At 36.3% G+C, this 17,384-nt stretch overlaps 2 pseudogenes; both read left to right on the top strand.

Annotated features, from left to right (window-relative positions):
• The first annotated feature begins 34 nt into the window (after positions 1-34).
• Positions 35-1,728, top strand: LOC120208386 (annotated as a pseudogene).
• An 890-nt stretch (positions 1,729-2,618) lies between these two features.
• On the top strand, positions 2,619-4,322 carry LOC120208356 (annotated as a pseudogene).
• Positions 4,323-17,384: the final 13,062 nt, after the last annotated feature.

Genomic DNA, 17,384 nt, shown 5'->3' with positions numbered 1-17,384 from the left:
CCTTCTGTATCGAGTAAACACGAAAACGAAGACAAATCGGAGAGAAACAGGAATGAAGACGAGACTGGCCTTCCTGTTTTCATTTGCCACACTAATTCGAGCCCTATGGGGATATAATATTTCTGAATATGATGAAGTATGGAAGCAACGTGCGCTACGGGCATGGAAGAACACCCTGGCAGCTTATGACCCTAACCCAGAAAACGCCACCAGGAAATTCAATCAGCATGTTCATTTGTAAATCTCAATCATAACTTCTATTATTCACATGTGGCATATTTATATATGTATGTGTGTGTGTGTTATAATTAATTGTATTTGATGGACAATTTGGTTCAGGGCTCTTAAAAGATCCAGCAAGGAGACCAGGGGTTTGGTTGATGGTGATGATGGTGATAGTAGTAACACCACCAGCAGGAGGAGCTTGAGGGGAAAACACAAGAAGTACAAGGGTCCATGCATGGCGACCAACCCCATCGACACATGCTGGCGGTGCAGGGATGACTGGGCCGAAAACCGTAAGAAGCTGGCGAACTGCGTGGTTGGTTTTGGCCACAAAACTGAAGGAGGAAAGGATGGTGACTATTATGTGGTGACTGACGATTCCGACGACGACGTGTTAAATCCCAAACCGGGAACTTTACGTTGGGCCGTGATCCGGGAAGAGCCGTTGTGGATCATTTTCGCTCATGACATGCACATCAAGTTGTCGCATGAGCTAATTATGCAAAGCAAGAAGACTATCGACGGTCGTGGAGCGAACGTCCATATCGCATTTGGAGCTGGCATCACGATTCAATTTGTGCAGGATGTCATCATCCATGGCATTCATGTTCATCACATCCTTCCAAGCAAGGCTGCGGTGATAAGGGACTCGATGGATCATTACGGCCAGCGGACAATGGGAGACGGAGACGGCATCAACATATTCGGATCAACAAACATCTGGCTCGATCACCTTTCGATGTCGGAATGCCAAGACGGGCTCATCGATGCAATCCAAGGCTCCACGGCCATCACAATCTCAAACTGTCATTTCACCCATCACAACGACGTAACACCTACACTCCACACTATGCTCTTCACATCACCTACATATTTTCACCAATACGTCACATAACCAATGGTATACATGGTTCAGGTGATCTTATTGGGTGCAAGCGACAGCTACGCAAGAGATAAACTGATGCAGGTCACGGTAACATTCAACCATTTCGGCAAAGAATTGATACAGAATGCCGAGATGCAGGTGAATAGAAACGGACCGATCAAATTGTCGTATATTTTAAAATTTTGTCTCCTCTTAAAATAAAATCATGCGTATGTCGTTGCAGGTTGGGTTTCTTTCATGTTGTTAATAATGATTACACGCATTGGAAAATGTATGCCCTAGGAGGCAGCAAGCATCCCACCATTATCAGCCAAGGCAACAGGTTCGTAGCACCGGAAGACAACAATGCGAAAGAGGTGACGAACAGAAACTACGCGCCGGAGTCGGAATGGAGCAAATGGATATGGAGATCGGAAGGAGATTTGTTGTTGAACGGAGCTCGTTTTAGGACATCGGGACCACTCGTATCTCCACATTATGACTTCACCAAGATGGAGATGATCGATGCCAAGCCGGCAACATTTGTCGGAAAACTCACTAAATTTGCCGGCGCTCTTGAGTGCAAAAAGGGCAGCCCTTGTTAACATCTTCATTCTTTTCTTCTTCTTCTTCTTTACTTTTTTAATCATGTCAAGAAGATGAACACTAGGAGATGATGAGCGACTGCCCCGGTGGATCTACCTTGCACTTTTTAAAATTAAATTATATTTTTATTAGTATTTAAATAAAATAATTTTTAAAAAAATTTATTAACAATGACCCATTTTTTATTCAGTCAAACAAACACATACTCAAATTCAAATATCTAAAATGGTTGATCATCTTTTCCATAATTATTAAAAATTGTTGTGCTTAAGGTTAAGGCAGACATCAACATACCTCAATAAAATAACAACTATGTCCATGTTACATAACCATCTGAATAAATTTCAAAACTATACATTAATAAATTCATTCATTCTTTAAATATTATTTTATGAATAATATACCAAGTTAAAAACTTGTTTTAGAGGTTAAGCCTTAATTACTACATCTGAATCTCATCCCTACTAGGTTATGATATGTGACATTATCCTACTAGATTATATTAATTTATTGAAGAGAATGACATGTTGACATATTTATTCAGTTGTCGTTGACATGTGAGCATGCCATATCAGATTTCGTTAATGGTTTAAAGATTCAATGATAGAAATAAAAGTTTTTCTTAATTAATCTGACTGTAGTGGAAGTTTCTAGTATCGGTGACCAAATTGAAAGTATCCTAAAAATTTAATGACCATTTGTATAACTTATCATTTTTATTTTTTTAACAACATTTTCTCCAAATCGATATGGAAGAGAAATTTGCAGCTCTCAAACATCCAATGACAAATTATTATTATTAATTTATTATTTCCCCAACGTCGAAATAACCGAAAGCTTGATTAATCGTCATTTACTTCTTTGGTTTTACTTATCGGCCGATGCTTTACGCTGACAATAACAGCAAATGATTTAAAACAGAATGAAGAAATTGAGAAATTATTGATTAAACGCAGTTTCGGCGCAACAGTAATCAAGCAATGGAGCGAAAATGGATGTCGCCGCTAGCTGTTGGCTCCATCGTTTCATTGTTTTTACTCTTTTTATCAACATTGACCTCTTTCGACGACTCCCCATTTCTTTTCTTCTACCATCCCTCCGCCGTACTCGGCGGCTCCTCCCCTTTCGTGGAGAACCAACTCAAACCCATCCCTGTCTCCACCCTCCCTCCACCTCCCCGCTTCGCTAACCTCTTTTCGGGCTCCGCCGGATGCTGAGAAGGTCCCTGTTAGCGCTTTACCATCCTTTGAATCAATACGTAGTTCATCTTGACAGGGAAGCTAGCTCCGATGAGAGGCTCGATCTGGAGAAGTATGTGAAAGATCATCAAAAGTGTTTAACAGATTTCGGAACGCTAGGACGATCGTGAAGGCTAATTTGGTTACTTATAGAGGTCCTACTATGGTTGCTAATACGCTTCACGCTGCTGCAATTTTGTTGAAAGAAGGTGGAGTCTGGGATTGGTTTATTAATCTCAGTGCTTCTGATTATTCCCTTGTTACTCAAGATGGTGAGTTTGGATGTTCCAAAAATTGAATTTTTATCCCATTTTTTGGGTTGAAAATTCTTTCTTCTATATCCCCCATTGTGGTTATGACAAAAAAAAAAAAAAACAATTTCCCATTCTCATCCCAAGTTTTTCTTTTTTCCAGATTTGTTTCACATATTTTCATACTTGCCAAGGGATCTGAATTTCATTGATCACACAAGCAATATTGGGTGGAAAGAGTGAGTACTTTTAAAGCATTGAGATTTCCATTTTCCTCAGTTTCCGCTTTTGGGTATAATCTGTTTACGGTAACTGAGTGATTATTGGGGGTTTTCGTTGTTGTAAATGGTAGGTTTCACAGAGCAAATCCGATTATTATAGATCCAGGGTTGTATAATGTGAAAAAATCTGATGTGTTTTGGGTTACTCAAAGGAGAAGTGTCCCTACTGCATTCAAACTCTTCACAGGCAAACATGCTGAAACCTTCAACTTCCTCAAAGTTTTGTGTTTGTCACTTCAAATTGTATCTTTTCTTTGTTTAATAGGTTCTGCTTGGATGGCACTGTCTCGATCCTTCATCGATTACTGCATTTGGGGATGGGACAGCCTACCTCGAACGGTCCTCATGTACTACGCCAACTTTTTGTCTTCTCCGGAAGGTTATTTCCACACCGTGACTTGTAATGTCGGGAATTCCGTAACGCTCCGTAAACAGTGACCTCCATTTTATATCATAGGATAACCCTCCTAAGCAGCATCCTCATCGGCTCCGGCTCGCCGACATGCAACGGATGATTAACCGCAATACCCCTTTCGCCAGAAAGTTCCCTCGGGACGATCCGGCGGTGCTCGTCGAGATCGACTCTGAGCTCTTGTCTCGGGGTCCAGGCATGTTTACTCCTGGTGGTTGGTGTGTGGGAAGTGGGCAAAATGGGAGTGATCCTTGTTCTGTCATCGGTAATACAAGAGTCATCAAGCCTGGCCCTGGTGCAACAAGGTTGCAAACTTTGATTTGCTCTCTTCCATCCAACAACAATTTTCGACCCCGGCAATGCAAGTGACGGCATCGGAAGCTTGGTTAGTGACACATTCATGGCAATTAGGGTTTGGTTTTACATGAATCAGGGGACAAAGACGATGATGAAGATGATGCATTGGGTGTGCAGTTTTCCTTCTAGTAACGGACGTGAAGAGATTAGAGATTGCCATGAATCCTGGCGCAGAGAGATGATGTGTATCTCAAATATTCAAATGAAATACCCACCATCTTCCTTGCGACAGGATTCCATCCGCATCTATTTGCTATCTAATAATCTCCATTGCTAGCTGCTTTTACAATCTGGTATACCTATGGATATATATATATGCAAAAGAAAACACTGTGCATGTAGAAGGAAGACTGGGTTACCTTGGGTTGAGTAAACTGTGCTTTGGTTCAACGTTTTTTAAAGGGGTTTGAAAAATTCTTGAGTTCATACAAGATGAGATAAAAAGGAATTTGCCTGTGGTGTGGAGCTGGGACCGGAAGGATCCGGGTTGGTGTTCTAATCAACGCCAAATCAAAGCACCAATGAAAATGTATCCACCATTGATTGGTTAATTGACCAACTCGTTTTCATAGACTCCGAAGTCGAATCTCTTTTGAATCATAATTTGGTTTCAAATAAATGTTTACTTTCATGACCTGATCACGTGAAGACCCTTTAGAAATTTTTGATTTCACACATGAACCTACGTAATATTTCATAGTAACATGAATTTATAAAATGAGAAAATAACCTCAGTGACCAAAAATCCCATATAATATACGATTTTAACTAACTTTTTTCGGATTTGCCAAAATGACCAACAAAATCGCAATGCGATCGCTAATTCGAAACACGATCTCCATTATCGCAAATCAGTTTTCAGATTCGCAACGCGATTATGACTATCGCAATGCGATTTTCCAATTTCGTGTTGCGATTTTCCCAATTCGCAATGCGAATTTGGAAAATCGCAATGCGATATTGACTATCGCAACGCGATAATACAAAATTGCAATGCGATACTGACTTTCGCAACACGATACTTACTTTCGCAACACGATACTGCCTTTCGCAACGAGATAATACATAATCGCAATGCGATTTTCAAAGCGCCATTAGTATTGCAAAGCGTATTTTATTTTCAAATTCCAAACACGAATATTAATATATTGGAACACTGAACCGTCTACAGTATATCCTGTAATCGCAACTCATAACCTAAAACCTAAAATCACAACTCAGTCACATCTCCATCTCTCACTCTCTCACCCATCTTCGACGAAATCCGTCCCCATCTCCGGCGAAATCCGTCTATCTCCATCTCTCAGAACCACCATCACAATCAGAAATGGAAAATCAACCAAATCAACCACCGAGGGTTAGTTTTTTTTAATTATTTTCTTTTTGAAATTTTTGCATTATTATTAGGTTTTTCATATTGAAATTGATGATAAGTTTACTGGTAATTTCAATAATAGATTAACCATTTCACTTAGATTGTTTATTAAATCAACCGAGAATCGCAACGCGAAATGAAAATCGCAACGACAAAATCGCAACGCGATTTTATTCTCTCGTTGCGATAGTCAAATTCGCGTTGCGATTGTCATTTTCGTGTTGCGATTTTCATTTTCAGAAACTATTCTTCTTCTGCAAATTGAAACTTGAATGAATTGCATTACTTCAACCAAAAAACAAAGACAAATAAGAAATTCACAGTGTTGCAAATTTAAGTTTGAAGAATAAACTACTACTCTTTATGTTTATTATTGTTTTTGGTATATCTTCACAGTGTAGTTTTTGGTATATCTAACTTAGTATGTTTATTGTTTTTGTAGAACTTTTATTCGGCTCAATTGACCATAAGAAATAAAGTCAGCCTGGCCAAAACAATTGCGTCGAAGCTTTCACCTGCACAAAGAAAAATATTTGAGGATACTTGCTTCGGGCCATGGCTGAAAGTACAACATCCCGGTGGAGATGCGATGTTGACACACCTGTTTCTTCAAACCATGACTAGGGATCTACCAGATACTATACAACGTCGTGATGAAGAGATATGGTTTGATTTTCCACCGGCGTATACGTGTTTTGGGCGGGAGGAGTTTTGCTTAATCACCGGTCTACGCTTCGGACACGATGATGTAGGTCGGTACACTAGACACATTACCCGCCCATCATGGTTATCCCGGGTTTTTCCTGAGCTGGAGAGGCCGAATCTACACGTGGAAGACCTGACGATATTATTGAATAAGAAAGATGGTTTTACTCGGATGGATGACGTCGATGTTGTCCTAGAATTCAATAATTTGCTGTTTGTAGGTTTTAGATGTGTAGGAAGTCTTGTTTGAGCAAATGTTTGGTTTCTGCAGGTTAATCCTTAAGTGAGCTGCGTGAAATGGATGTACGGGTGCAAAAGTTGATTCATTGATTCAATAATTGATGATGAAATAAGAATTATTATTATTTTTTGATTGTTTAATTGATTTGTAAAAAATGATTTGTAAATGTTGATTTGTTTAATTGATGTGTACATAATTCTTATTTGTGCTTGTTTAATTGATTGAAATGTAATAGTTGATTTGTTGATTTTCAATCTGCATTATGTTGAAGGCAAAACAGACTGTCGCAACACGAAACTGACTATCGCAACGAGAGATTCACAATGCGAAATGAAAATCGAAACGAGAAAATCGCAATGCGATTTTCATTTCGCGTTGCAATTTTCTCGTTGCGATAGCCATTTTCGTGTTGCGATAGTCATTTTCGCGTTGCGATAGTCAAATGAATGTCTAATAGGTGATAACAACTGAATAGATCATAGCAATTTTCAAACTCAAGTTACTAATACATGCCTAACTGAAAATGTTAAAAGTGCACACATAAAATATACATAATACAACGTTTGCATTTAAAAATCACCTAAGTTAACAGTCCCAAAAGGTGAAGCCGGTTTTGATTGGGATTTTGAAGATGATTGCGATTTTGATTGCCTTTTGCTTGACACCATATGAGCTTTGGATTTTGATGAGGATCCATATTTTGGTAGAGGAAAAGATGATTGTGATGGCACTGGTGAACCACATGTCAACCTTGTATGACCACTTTCCTTGCACCGACTACATGTCGATATCTTCTTCTCTTCACCCTTAGACGGTATACGATCGTGACTTTTTGGTCGGCCAGGTAGCCTTCTGTCCATGGCTGGTGGCAAAACTGTTTGTAAGTCATCTGGTATGTCCCACTCAGAAGGATGTTGCGAAACTAAAACCTGTTGCGAACTTTGAAAATCGCATTGCGATTTTGTATTATCTCGTTGGGATAGTTAGAATCTCGTTGCGAAAGTCAGAATCGCGTTGCGATTTTGTATTATCGTGTTGCGATAGTCAGTATCGCATTGCGATTTTCCAAATTCGCATTGCGATTTACTTATTCGCATTGCGAATTGGGAAAATCGCAACGCGAAATTGGAAAATCGCATTGCGATAGTCATAATCGCGTTGCGAATCTGGAAACTGATTTGCGATAATGGAGATCGCGTTGCGAATTAGCGATCGCATTGCGATTTTGTTGGTCATTTTGGAAAATCCGGAAAAAGTTGGTTAAAATCGTATATTATATGGGATTTTTGGTCACTGAGGTTATTTTCTCTTATAAAATTTAAGAACGAAAATATATTAATAAATAAAATTTATAATTAATCTAACCAACTCCTCAATCTATCATGATTTCACGTTATTTTGGTTTTCCAACTTTCATCGAGTGTGTGTCTTTTAATTTATTCAACATAATAGTTTGGTTGATGGCGCAAACTAATTATGACAATGAAATTAATGTGTTATTGAACCATAGGAGAGGGGACCCAGTAAAAAATTAGGCATGCTGAAGGCATTATTGATATATAAATTTGGGTTTCATTGAATAGGGCCCATGTGGATATCAATCCCCGGGAAAAACAATCATTCCATGCAGTGATTCAACCGCACCTGGCACAAAAAAAATTGACTGGCTCATTTTTTATTAAGTAAACTACAACGGATACCACTGTATTTTTACCTCTAAAATATTAATTTTTCAATTATAGCACTAAGTTTTAGTATTGGCTTCAATCGTGTCATCGGGTCGATATATTTTACCGGCACGATGACAATGGACGGATCTTTCTATCACATGGACAAAACAACCTTGTTTGGTGATGATATTGATGCCTAAACGACATCATTTTAGGCAATAAAATTTAAGGATATATCGATTTAATCACTAAACTTTAAATAGGTTCAATTTATGTCACTAAACTTTTTCAATTGTCGTTGACAATCAATCATCGCCCGTCATCGGTCGTTTTTAGCAGCAAGACCAATATCAAAACATTTGCATTTCACTCGTCTTTCTTCTTCCAGGATTATTTTTTCATGAAACCCGCTCAAAATCGATGAAAATACATTAAACATTCGACGTGCAAATTCTTCGATCTCCTCTGATAGTCGTCCGATGAGGCTAGTTTTTGTTGGTTTTTGGCAAAGTCCCACATTGATTGTGTATAAGGAGGAGGGGAAATTCTTTTGTTATAAATAAAGACATCCTCCTCCTTAGTTAATCATCCCACAAATATAAGCCTTCTTCTATATTAAAGGTTATTTGTATTCTTTCTCTCTTTGTAATATTTCCTCTATTAGTGAAATATTTTGGTGTTCTTCTTTATGTTGATGTTATGCTAATATGGTCTCTTTTGCATCACCAATTTCAATTGATGACGTTCCTGCCACTTTTAATGAAGCAGTTCAAAGTTCAGAACATAAAAAGTGGAGGATCGCCATGAATGAAGAAATACAATCCCTTCAAAAGAATCAGACGTGGAAACTAGCTAGTCTTCCGAAGGGAAAGAAGGCAATTGGGTGTAAGTGGGTATATGCAAAGAAAGATGGATTTCCTGACAATAATAACATCCGCTACAAAGCAAGATTGGTGGCTAAAGGCTACGCTCAAACGGAGGGAGTTGATTATAATGAAGTATTTTCTCCAGTTGTAAAATATTCCTCCATCAGAATTTTGTTGGCTTTGGTAGCGCAGTTGGATTTGGAACTAGTTCAGATGGATGTAAAAACTGCATTTTTACATGGAGACTTGGATGAGGAAATCTACATGACTCAGCCAGATGGATTCAAAGTTGCTGAAAAAAAAAGAGATGGTGTGCAAATTAGAAAAATTGTTGTAAGGATTGAAGCAATCTCCAAGGCAGTGGTACAAGCGATTTGACAAGTAATTTTAATAGGACAATAATTAACAACAACTGTACCTGACAATAGCTATTAAATAGACATAAAAGAGAACACCAAAATATTTCACTAATAGAGGAAATATTACAAAGAGAGAAAGAACACCAAAATATTAAATCTCTACTGCAAATCTAACATTTGTCACAGCTGTTGACGACGATGTGGATGGTTTTGTTGCGTCTGCCATTTCTGCTACAAATTATATTTAATAGCTGTCAATGCGGAATGCAAATTATCCCAAGAAATTTTTTCTGATGTGGAAGATCAGCCTAAGTCGCAACCACAGAGCATACTAAAATAAACCAAGAGCGCTAATACCAATTGTTAGATTTGCAGTGGAGATTTTTGATGGCACCGGTTATTTCGACATGTGGCAAAGTGAGGTTCTAGATGCCCTATTTCAGCAGGGTCTAGACATTGCTATTGAAGGAGAGAAACCAGATGATGTTGAGGAGAAAGAATGGGAGATGATCAATAGATTGGCATGTGGTACTATTCGAACGTGTCTTTCTAGAGAGCAAAAGTATGTATTTTCTAAGGAAACTTCTGCAAGTAAACTGTGGAAGGCACTGGAGGAGAAATTTTTGAAGAAAAGCGGTCAGAACAAACTCTACATGAAAAAGAGATTGTTCCGCTTCAACTATGTACCAGGTACCACTATGAATGATCACATTACTAGCTTTAATCAGCTGGTGACTGATCTGATGAATATGGACGTGACTTTTGAAGACAAATATCTGGCTCTGATGTTGATGGGATCACTTCCTGATGAGTTTGAGTATCTTGAAACTACTCTACTTCATGGGAAGATTGATGTGTCTCTCAGTGAAGTAACTGTTGCCTTGTATAGTTATGAATTGAGAAAGAAAGACAAACAAGAAAACACAAGTGTCGAAGCAGAAGCTCTTGTTGTTAGAGGTCGTTCGAAGAGTCAGAATAAAGGAAGCAGAGGGAGATCGAAGTCAAAGTCTAGATTGAGCAAAGATGAATGTGCCTTTTGTCGAAAAAAGGGCAGTGGAAGAAAGAATGTCACAAGCTAAAAAATAAAGGCAAACCTGAAAGGGGGAAGGCTGTCTCAGAATCAAATGTGGTCGAGTATGATGATACAGATTCAGATTTCGCATTCGCTGCTACGCCATCAACCAGCTGTTCCAGTTCATGGATGTTATATTCAGCTTGTAGCCACCATATGACCCCCAATAGAGAATGATTCTTTGATTTTTAAAGAACTAAAATGTGGAATTATCTACACAACAAATAATTCCCCTCTTGACACACTTGGGATTGGTTCAATTCGCTTGAGGAATAAGAATGGATCAATCAGAACCTTAACAAGTGTCCATTATGTACCAAATTTAATGAGAAATCTCATCTCTGTGGGAACCTTAGAGTCAAAAGGTTTAGAAGTGAGGGCAAAAGATGGGATTATGAGGATTATCTCTGGTGCACTGGTGATAATGAAGAGAATCCGAAAAAGAAACAATGTGTATTACTTTCTGGGTAGTACAATTGTTGGGACAGCAGCAGTGGCAGCTTCTACTGATGAACATGAGTCAGAAGCAACCAGGTTATGGCATATGCGCTTGGGGCATGTTGGTGAAAAATCCTTGAAATTACTCATAGATCAAGGATTATTGAAGGGTGCTCGGACTTGCAAATTAGCTTTTTGTGAGCATTGCATCAAAGGGAAGAAGACGAGGGTGAAATTTAGAACAACAATCCATGATACTAAAGGTATTTTGGATTATGTTGATTCAGATGTATGGGGGCCTTCCAAGACAACTTCATTGGGAGGAACACACTATTATGTCACATTTGTTGATGATTTTTCCTGGAGAGTTTGGGTGTATCCAATGAAGACAAATGATGAGGTGCTAGGATTTTTCCTTAAATGGAAAAAAATTATGGAGACTCAAACAGGCAGAAAAATCAAACGTCTCCGTACAGACAATGGTGGAGAGTACAAAAATGATCCATTTCTGAAAGTCTGTGAAGAGAAAGGTATTGTCAAGCACTTCACTATCAGAGGTACACCACAACAGAATGGGGTGGTAGAACGTATGAACCGGACATTAGTGGAGAAGGTTTGGTGTATGTTGTCTAATGCTGGGTTAGGCAAAGAATTTTGGGCTGAGGCTTTGGTCTATGCTTGTCACCTTGTCAACCGCTTACCATCGACTGCTATTGGTGGTAAAACACCATTAGAGAAATGGTTTGGAATACCTGCTACAGATTATGATTCCTTACATGTGTTTGGTTCCACTGCATACTACCATGTTAAGGAGTCAAAGCTGGATCCAAGAGCAAAGAAGGAGATCTTTATAGGGATCACCTATGGTGTGAAAGGCTATCATCTTTGGTGTCCAGAAACAAAGAAAATAATCTTCAGCATGGATGTTACCTTTGATGAATCTACCATGTTGAGAAAGGTGACTTCAGAAAAATTGGACCAGACAGATGGAACTCCCAAACAGGTGGAGTTTGAAGGAAGCAAGATTGTCCCAACCAGTAAAGAAACTGATGTTGACTCTCCTATGGTAGAAGAAGAGGTTCAGACCCAAGAACCTCCACAGTAACATGAATCAATTGCACTCAGAAAGGGAAAGAGGACCATTAGACAACCTGCTCGTTATACTCTGATACCAATTGTTGTGGAATTCAGGTTAATTTCCACCAATAACAGATTCACCTTCGAAACTATTATCTAGGTGACCAGTGTGAAAACAATTGTACTAAAAATCACCCCAAGGTATATTCCCAGGAAAGAGGAGAGGTCACAATGGTCCCTCTTAAAACCCACTTTCCTTAGACAGAACTACCAAGATAAGTAATTTTAATAGGACAATAATTAACAACAACTATACCCGACAATAGCTATTAAATAGACATAAAAGAGAACATCAAAATATTTCACTAATAGAGGAAATATTAAAAAGAGAGAAAGAATACAAATAGCCGTTAATATAGAAGAATGCTTATATTTGTGGGATGATTAACTAAGGAGGAGGATGGCTTTATTTATAACAAAAGAATTTCCCCTCCTCCTTATACACAACAATGTCAAATTTGCCAAGGTGAAGATTTGTTGGTTTTTGGCAAAGTCCCACATTGGTTGTGTATAAGGAATAGGGGAAATTCTTTTGTTATAAATAAAACCATCATCCTCCTTAGTTAATCATCCCACAAATATAAGCTTTCTTCTATATTAAAGGTTATTTGTATTCTTTCTCTCTTTGTAATATTTCCTCTATTAGTGAAATATTTTGGTGTTCTCTTTTATGTTTATTTAATAGCTATTGTCGGGTATAGTTGTTGTTAATTATTGTCCTATTAAATTACTTGTCTTGGTAGTTCTGTCTAAGAAATGTGGGTTTTAAGAGGGACAATTGTGACCCCTCCTCTTTCCTGGGAATATACCTTGGGTGATTTTTAGTACAATCGTTTTCACACTAGTCACCTAGATAATAGTTTCGAAGGTGAATATGTTATTGGTGGAAATTAACCCGAATTTCACAACAGTTTTGAGGCATGTTGTTTGTCTTCTTGAAATAATGCTTCTCATTGTTCGAATTTTCTAACAAACACCCCAAAAACCTCAAATATAAGAAAACTCTCAAACCCCTAAAAATGGTAAAAAAATTATTTAATTTCGTCAAATTTAAGTAGGTATCGTGAAAAATCAATCCTAGGAAAAAAGAGAGGAGTAAAATATGTACATTTTGGTATCAATCTTGTCGCGAATGAGATCAGTGACAAGCAGTGATTGGTTGTGACGGTGGTTGAAAAAGTGCAATACCCAAAAGTGAACTATTTAAAAATTTAGTGGCAAAATCAATATACACATAAAGTTTAGTGCCTAAATGTCTTTTTAGGCATCAATAACCACACCAAAACGATATCGTTTTGTCAATGTCATCACACCGTTCAGATTTAAATGACCTAATGACATAACTGAAATCAGAACCAAAGTTTAATACTATAATTACAGAAATTGAAAGTTCAGTAGTATAAATGATACAAGATTTAAAATTCACTAGTATCGTTTATAGTTTACTATTTTTGTCCATGTCATCACCGATTGTTGGTGTTATATGCTCCACTACCATTATCTCCGAGCACCATTTTCTTTCCTCTTATTTGGCATTCGATGTTTATTTGGTGGTTGACTTTTTCTTGGTTGTATATACTCTTTTCCCTCACCTATGTTAGAGGTTTTTAACGAGATATATAACTAAGTGTTATTTTTTTTATTAATAAAACTACCTTGCTGAGAAAATAAATAAAGTGTAAACTACCTATGTTAGTGCTGCTGTGTTTTACTGACTTTTCGTTGGCATTTCCACTTTGTTCCAAATTAAAGGACATGGAAATTAAATTGGAAATTGATGGCAACATGAATATGGGCGGCTGCAAATTCCATTTCCCTTTTCCTAAAAGTATATTCAACATTAATACCTTTGTATCTTAAAAAAAAAATATCTTAACCCATCAAATCTAATCATAAAAGAGAAGTTATTCTCTTTAAAAATTCTGGATTCGAACAACTACATCGATGTTATAATAAGTTAAAAAAGTTCTAAACATATACTACCTTAAGCCTATACATACTCCCCTCAATAAAATGGATTGAAACCTTAAACTAATAAGTTTTTTTTTAATAATCTGAAATGATTAGAAGATTATCTGTTCAAAATCTTTCTTAGCCACATAAATTTTAAAAAGAACAATATTTCTTACTTTTAATTGCACGTTGAGATCAATTGATGGGTTAAAACTAACCAAACTAAAGATATGTTAAGTGAGTAATAATTTATCACTAAATTATTAAGTGTAATGATAAGATTTACTATATTTATAGTAACAAAAAAATTAAATCGGAAACATACACAGTATATTTAGTCCGAAAGATACCAAAGAATCGTTAGCTCAGAGAGGATAAGGTTAAGGGTTTCGACAGAATTTAAAACACAGAATCTCCTTGTGATATGGGTTGAGTAAGTAGAGACAAGGGTAAAAACCAAAAACAAATGTCAGATGAAAAAGAACAATAATAGTATATGTCCCATATGTAGTTACAGGCATCTGTCGTGATGGAAAACAAAAATAAGTGGAGCGGGAACGGTCTAAATGCAAACTGATTAATCTCTATATTTTTCCATCTCAAGGGATTGTTGTCATTTCAGATTAAATTTATTCAAAATGTTTGGGTAGCATCCAGAGATTAAACTAGATTTAAATACTTTGAAGGGTAATCTAAGGATCATAGGAGCTCTTGATTAAGAGATTTGATTGAGGCGAATGCAGGTTGATTAATCCATGGAGTTGATATTACTTCGAGCGAGAGAGAAAAAAAAAACACTTACAGGGACGATGAATATCGGTGACAATCGTCGGCCACGAAAACTGGGAAAAGGAGGAACAAATTAAAGAAGTTGCAGGTATCTTGTCACAAGGCGATGGCACTGCGCTGAGTTATATAAAGCAGTGCCATCACTCCTGCGACAAGACTCCCCCAACCTCCATTTTTGCACTTCTCGCTTTGCTCTCTTTCTCTCTCTATATATAATTCAGAATATATTTTCTGTGTTTCATTTTTCATCTTCATGGATTGCAGACACACACACACACAGACGTATAAAGAGAGAGAGAGAGGGCTGCAGAATAATTGGCATAGAACAATGCATGGAAATTTCGTGGGCGAGATGGTTGGTTTTGGTGCGCAAAGGGAAGCAAGGGAGAAAAGTCTGGAAAGACTTTGTTATTCACATGTGTTCAACAATGTTGAAAGCCTCCTCATCCATCCATACTTAATGTATAAGTACATCAAATATACACGTATAACAACTAAGATATAATTCATATTCTAATCACGTCATATATACACACATATATTTTCATATCGGGAGTGTTTGAAACATCATTTAGCTCAAACATCATAGGATAACACAACTATCAATCTATCATACGTTATATATAATATATACACGTAACATATAAACAAATGTAAATTAAGCATATTCATATAGTCAAATCAGTAAATCTAATTTTATATACATATGAATTATTACCACACGTATTATACACTTTTATCTCATACATGTACAGGTATTACACATGCTTTCATTATCATACATTCATATCTTTAACACTTATATAAAATATTCTTACTAGATTAATCGTGATTTAAAAATTTTGTACCTAAACAACATGTATAATAAGTCAATTTAATAAATTATTTATTTTTTAGTTTTTGTATTTATTTTTAACATTTTGATAATTTTTATATATCAAATTTAAATATTCTCCTAATTAAAAAATTAAATAAAATCATTCAAACTCGTAAAAATAACTAAATTTTCACACTTTACAGAAAAATCAATTAAATTTCTTTATCAAGTCATCATCTATCGTAAAACATGAACTTAATATTGTTGACTATTAATTTAACACCGTGAACCATTATATTAACAATATAATAATAATAATGCCACTTTTCATTGATCCAAAGATTAAATTTATTTTCTTATTATACTAAATATAAAATAAATTTATATGTCGAACTGATGTAGAATTCAATTGGGTAGTTTCCTATGAGTTGCGAATCTTAATTTCAAGCTTCATGGTCTCGACACAAAGACGAGATGTATTCGATGAATTTAATCAACCAAAGATGGTTATTAAGTGATAACCTGGCAATTTCCTAAACAAGTTTAGGCCAATAGTTGAACCCACGAGTCGTTTTTAAGTTACTTTAATTTTTTGGCATTAAATTTCAGTGAATGAGACGGAAAGGTAATTAATTAATCAAATATGTTCTGTGGAAAATTGAGACTTTGTTTATGTGTTGATTGTTGAACTTCTAGAAATATAACTGCAAATTATATTGGGTAACTTACACATTTAATATCTAAACTATCAGATTTTGTCTGTTTTAGTACCTAGATTTTCAATTTTTTCATAACCATTGCTAACCTTTAGTTTTTGTTTTATTTTAGTATCTATTGCATTTTTATGGGTGAGTTAGATCATTCATCCCTCAACTATCTTCTCACTCCTATTTTGGTACTAAAGTTTACAAGTTTTCAATTTAGCTACTCAACTTTCAAATTTCTCCTATTTTAATCACTCTAATTTATTTTATAAATAATTTTTGGGACATGATTTTTTTTATCATTTTAATAATTTTTTATTATTTTATTAATATATAATTAAGAAATAAAAAACCCTTAAACCCTAGCTGCCTCTATTTTCTTTCAACTAGTTTTATTTAAATATTTTTGTATCTTCTTCTTCTTTCTCTTTGATTTTTGTTTAGCTGACGGCGGCACCAATCTTATTATTGGTTGTTGACCGCCTGTGACTATTAGTTCTTTTATCTTTTTTGCTTGAGTCTTTTTAATTCTGAATAAGATTCTCTGTCCTTGTGACATGATTTTTCTATGCTCTTGTGGCACGATCCTCATGGTTGTTGGTACATTTTTCGCATACATATGAGGTCGTTTTGGTTCTCACATAAAAACCATCTCAACATTTATATTCTGATTGTTAGTCGGTGGTCATGTATAGTCAGATCCACTCTTTTGGTAAAATGTTGTTTGTCGATGAAATCAAATTGTGTAGTGAAGAAGCCAGCCAGATTATTTGGTTCGCTTTCCACTCCTTTATCCTTTCTTTCAAGCGCCTCATTCGATATAGACAAGGAGTTTTTTTTAAGGTTATTGGGTTTTGATGATTGATCACCATTCTTGTTGGAATGTTTCAGTTTTCTTCATATCTTTAATTTTAATTTTTTCTTTTGTATGAATATTTTGGTGACTATTGTCTCCAAATTTTTCTCCATATTTTGATGCGTTGTAATTTTGATTCATTCCATTATTAATAAAATCTAGATGTC

The sequence above is a fragment of the Hibiscus syriacus genome, unplaced genomic scaffold, assembly GCF_006381635.1.
Source record: "Hibiscus syriacus cultivar Baekdansim isolate YM2019G1 unplaced genomic scaffold, ASM638163v2 tig00016563_pilon, whole genome shotgun sequence".
Lineage (NCBI taxonomy): Eukaryota > Viridiplantae > Streptophyta > Magnoliopsida > Malvales > Malvaceae > Hibiscus > Hibiscus syriacus.
The sequence above is the reverse complement of the archived record's forward strand: the minus strand, read 5'-3'. Positions and strand labels throughout refer to the sequence as shown.